General features: G+C 43.4%; 1 protein-coding gene across 5 annotated transcripts in view; it reads left to right on the forward strand.

Annotated features, from left to right (window-relative positions):
* Nucleotides 1-5,589, forward strand: part of A4GNT (alpha-1,4-N-acetylglucosaminyltransferase) — a 10,879-nt gene that overhangs the window by 3,285 nt on the left and 2,005 nt on the right. The window lies entirely within an intron of this gene.

The following is a 5,589-nucleotide window of genomic DNA, read 5'->3' on the forward strand; positions in this document are numbered from 1 at the left end:
TTAAACCCCTTTTTTTTAAACTTTTTTTTTTTTTTTTTTTTTTTTTTTTTTGCACGTAAAGGGGAAACCAGGCAATATTTAACATGAAATGATGTAAGTAGAAAATTCATGAAGGATCGGTGAAATGCTGCGATATGGATTGGGTTATATTAAGATATGCTTGAGAAACCATTGGAGCTCGGAGGAATTTTGTAATCCTCATGATAGTAGCAGACCATAATAAGGGAATAACATGCCAATCTAATATTTCTCTTATAGAAGAGCTGAAAGCAGGTTGCTTAAGGAAGTTATAGTACAACCACTCAATGATTCCATCATACAGGCTTTAACTATGATTTTTTAAAACTGACGTCCTATGAAGACCATAACACAATATGGAATTAAAACCACCTTATATCATAATGTAATTATATATAATGTAATTATAGTAGTTATAACGATTTAAGTTATGCAAAAACCCACACACATCTATTGAAAAAAAAAAAGACCTCAAAGAACTATACAACACACAGTAATAGTAGGTGTTTTAGTATAATTGGCTTAGGAGTGAATTTAGTGATGAGAATGTATTGATTTTACAAATAAAATTATTTTAGAAAACAAAAGTAATTTAAAATTAACATAAAATAATACTATTCGCATTGGGTGTGCTGGCATGCACCTGTAGTCTCAGCTACTCCAGAGGCCGAGGCAGGAGGATTGCTGGAGCCCAGGAGTTCAAAGGCCAGCCTGGGCAACATAGCGAGACTCTGTCTCAAACAAACACACAAGCAAAAATAATACTATTTGCTTGCCACATAAAGTTCTGCCTAAATTCTAATAATAGGATGTAGCAAATATTAGCAAACTTTTTTTTTCTGTATAGGGCCAGATAGTAAATATTTTTGGCTTTGTGGGCTAAGGTGGCAAAATTGAGGATATTATGAAGGTACTTGTGGTAGTTTCCTCCGTCTGCTGTAACTAATTACCACCAACCTGGTGGTGTAAAACAACAGAAATTCATTCTCTCACAGTTCTGGAGGTCAGAAGTCCCAGATTATTTTCACTGGGCCAATATCAAAGTGCTAGCAGGGCTGTGTTTCCTCCTGAGTTCCTAGGGAAGGATGATCCCTTGCCTCTGACAAGCTTCTGTGGCTGCTGGCATTCCTTGGTCAATAGCCCCTCACTCCAATCTCTGTCTCCATCTTCAAATCTCTTTTCCTCTGTGTGTGTAAAATCTCCCTCTGTCTCTCCCTTTAAATGACACTTATGATTGCATTTAGAGCCCATCCAGGATAATCTCCCCGTCTTAAGTTTCCTAATGACATCTGCAAAGATACTTTTGCCATATAAGGTAACATTAACAGGTTCCAGGAATTAGGACCTGAGGTCTTTGGGTAGCCATTATTTAGCCTACTCCCTGCCCCACCTAATTTCCCTGGAAACTGGGTGGACTCTCCTGGGTGGAGGGCATGCATGTACTTAGTTGCTGTCAGCTGGAGACATTTTTTGGACTAAGTGACAGACCTGATGGGGAGGGATCTGGTGGGCCAGAAAGGTAGGGGCTGGGGTTGGGAGTGGCTGCTGGGGTCAGTTTATTCTTGGCCTCAGTGACTTCTAGATCCCAAAGTGCCTATCTCTCCTTCTGAAGAGCCCTGAAGTCCTCAAATTGGGACTCATCAGGAGGAGGTGGGGCAGTTCATGGATTGAGTTTCCACTGTGTTGGCAGTGCCAACAGCAGAGTTTCGAAAAAGCAGGTGGCACTGCCCTGTGCAGTGGCAGGGCGGGCAGAGGGATAGGGAGGCAGTTTCTGGGAGTGGAGGGGATACCCCAGCTTGGTCTTTGTGGCTCTCAGTGCTAACTTGCTAGAGGGTGCTCCCGGACTCTACAAGTTTCCTGATGCCTGGGCTAGACTAACACCACCTGATATAGTTTGAATATATGTCCTCACCAAATCTCATGTGGAATTGTAATCTCCATTGTTGGAGGTGGGGCCTGGCAGGAGGTAATTGGGTCATGGGGGTGGATCCCTCATGACTTGGTGCTGTCCTCAGGATAGGGAGTGGGTTCTCACAAGATCTGGTTGTTTAAAAGTGTGTGGCACCTACCCCCTGCGACTCTCTCTCTTGCTCCTGCTCTTGCCATGTGATGCGCCTACTCCTGCTTCACCTTCAGTTGTGAGTAAAAGCTCCCTGAGGCCTCCCCAGAAGCCAAGCAAATGCTGTTGCTTTGCTTCCTGTACAGCCTGCAGAACTGTGAGCCAATCAAATGTCTTTTCTTTATAAATTACCCAGTCTTAGGTATTTCCTTATAGGAATGCAAGAACAGCCTAACACACTGCCTAAATTGTATTTTGCTCCTTGAAAAAAATCTGTAATTAAATTATTTTGGGAGAAGCTGCATACCACATCCTTTTCTTTTTTTTTTTTTTTTTTTTTTTTTTTGCGGCGGAGTCTCGCTCTGTCGCCCGGACTGGAGTGCAGTGGCCAGATCTCAGCTCACTGCAAGCTCCACCTCCCGGGTTTACGCCATTCTCCTGCCTCAGCCTCCCGAGTAGCTGGGACTACAGGCGCCCGCCACATCGCCCAGCTAGTTTTTTTTGTATTTTTAGTAGAGACGGGGTTTCACCGTGTTAGCCAGGATGATCACATCCTTTTCTTACAGATGAATCACGCACATGAGGATATTAAAGCCTCTTTATCATTCTGAACTAAAGAAATTTAACTGGATTCAACCCATCACTTCCTAAACTTATTTGAGCATGGAACCCTCTTTCAGTGTGACACATAAGTAATCTCTTGGCACTGATGTTCCATGGAACACAGTTTAGGTTGCTCTAAGCTGCACCTTAATTTTACTATGTTGGATTTTAGGAGCAAGATGGGCTAGAGAGCTCCTAAGTGTTTGCTCCGTCTGAGCCTGCAGGATACTACAGTAGGCTGTACATCTACAGGGATCACACCATAATACCCTAGGGATGCTGAGCTCTGGCATGTGCTTTCCCAGTTAGGCCACCACAGGATAGCTGGGAACCACCTGTTAGGAAAGACTCAAGGTGCCATCACTTCCTCATGACCACTGGGTTTGCTGCACTGATCTGGGCTACTGTAGCCCTTGATGATGCCCAGGAATTAGAACTATGGGCATAGGGTGGGGATGGGCGACTATTCTCTGAGCAGCTAGAACCTTCAACCTCTTTCTGTTAGTCATCCTTATTGGTGCGCTTATGTTGTTTTTGTTTTGTTTTGTTTTGAGATGCAGTCTCACTCTGTCGCCCAGGCTGGAGTGCAGTGGTGCGATCTCGGCTCACCAGAACCTCCGCTTCCCGGGTTCAAGCAATTCTCCTGCCTCAGCCTCCCAAGTAGCTGGGACTATAAGCATGCACCACTACACCCAGCTAATTTTTGTATTTATAGTAGAGTTGGGGTTTCACCATGTTGGCCAGGATGGTCTCGATTTCTTGACTTTGTGTTCCACCCACCTCGGTCTCCCAAAGAGCTGGGATTACTGCGTAAGCTACTGCGCCCTGCCCCGGTCATAATTTTTAACTTAAAAAAAATATAGGAATGATCATAGTACCTATTTTTGAGGACTTGTGTAGATTAAAAGAGCTTGGAACAATTATTGATAAATGTTAGCTATTATTATTAGGTTTTGGCAATTGTATACAATGTGACAATTTTTTTTTTTTTTTTTTTTTTTGAGACGGAATTTTGCTCTCTCACCCAGGCTGGAGTGCAGTGGTACGATCTCAGCTCACTGCAACCTCCACCTCCCAGGTTCAAGTGATTCTCCTGCCTCAGCCTCCGGAGTAGCTGGGATTACAGGCACCCGCCACCCGCCTGGCTATTTTTTTTTTGTATTTTTAGTAGAGATGGGATTTCACTGTGTTGGTCAGGCTGGTCTCCAACTCTTAACTTCATGATCTGCCCGCCTCTGCCTCCCAAAGTGCTGGGATTACAGGCATGAGCCACCCCCGCCCAGCCTATTTTTTTTTTTTTTTTTTTTGAGATGGAGTTTCACTCTTGTCACCCAGGCTGGAGTGCAATGGCACGATCTTGGCTCACTGCAACCTCTGCCTCCCAGGTTCAAGTGATTCTCCTGTCTCAGCCTCCCTAGTAGCTGGGATTACAGGTACCTGTCACCATGCCAAGCTAATTTTTGTATTTTTAGTGGAGACGGGGCTTCACCACGTTGGCCAGGCTGGTCTCGAACTCCTGACCTCAGGTAATCCACCCACTTCAGCCTCCCAAAGTGCTGGAATTATAGGTGTGAGCCACCAAGCCCAGCACAATGTGACAATTTTTAACAACTTATGAAGATTTCTGCAAAGTTTTAGTTGACCTGCTTTCATTTGACTCAATAGCAGAATTTTAAAGACTGTTTATTTTGTCAAAAGCCAGGGGTGGTTGTTTAACCTTTTAACCAATGTCTTTAAAATTAAAAAACAAACAAACAAACAAAACATTTTGCTTTCTATTTCTCTTCAAAATGTTAGCATTCCATATGAGAACATTGACATTTATGCTGATTTATTTTTGTTCTTTTTAAAGTAATTTTCTGTTTTGCCCACATTTTAGCCTTTGCAGTCATCTGTGACTCCTCTCTTTCCCACCCCACATCTAGCCCATCAGAAAATTCTGACCAGCTTCATCTTCATTATGTGCCCTTCCCTCACCCCCACTGTTAGCACCATCATCTCTTGTCTGGATTATGTCAACCGACTCCTAACTTGCCTTTGCTTCTGCCCTTGCCACCTACCAACCCTACCCCAGACTGATTTCCACACAGCACAGAGTGACCCTTTGCAGACTAATTGAGATCACTTCCCTCCTTTCTTCTAAACCTTCCAAATAACTTCAGTCTTGGCCCCAGCCTACATATTCTAGCCTCCCTCCCCACCCCTGTCCAATTTTGATCTCCTTGCCTACCCCACTCCCTTCTCTACTCTGCTTCAGCCCACTGCCTCCTCCTTGTTCCCGCGCATGGCAAGTGTGCTTTTGCCTCAGGGCCCTTGTATTCACTGGGATACAGACCTGAGCTTCAGTGACTTTTATGCAGTGCATTTGTGGAACTATATGAACCAGGAGGGGAGGTCTGTGGTTAGAGGAAGCAACACACTGGTGGACAATCTCTATTGCAAGAGAAGAGAGTTCTAGGAGTTCCCTCCTCCTGGAACTCTCTTTTCTCAGCTATGGGCATGGTTCACCCACCCACTTCATTCCAGTTTCTGGGGGACCTAATGTAATACAGTGCTCCACCCTGGCCTCTTCACAGTCCCTTCACCCAGCTTTTTTTCTTCATAGTTGTTGTCTGTCAACATCTGACACATAATGTTTATTTATTATCTGTCTCCTCCCAGTAGGGTTTTCTCTTTGTTTGTTCACTGCTGTATCCTTAGCAGTTTTAATAGAATTTGGCACATAGTAAATAGTTCCTCAATAAATATTATTAGAGGAATTAATAAATGAGCAAAGGTATGCATTTTAAGGTTCTTTTTACCAATTTTTCAAATAGCAGACATACTGATTTTTTCTTTGTCAGTTGTTAGCATTTTAAGGGCTTTATTTGGTTCTTCCTCTACAGTTTTTTTTTTTTTTTTTTTTTTTT

The sequence above is a fragment of the Rhinopithecus bieti genome, unplaced genomic scaffold (genome assembly GCF_001698545.2).
Source record: "Rhinopithecus bieti isolate Rb0 unplaced genomic scaffold, ASM169854v2 scaffold_26603, whole genome shotgun sequence".
NCBI lineage: Eukaryota > Metazoa > Chordata > Mammalia > Primates > Cercopithecidae > Rhinopithecus > Rhinopithecus bieti.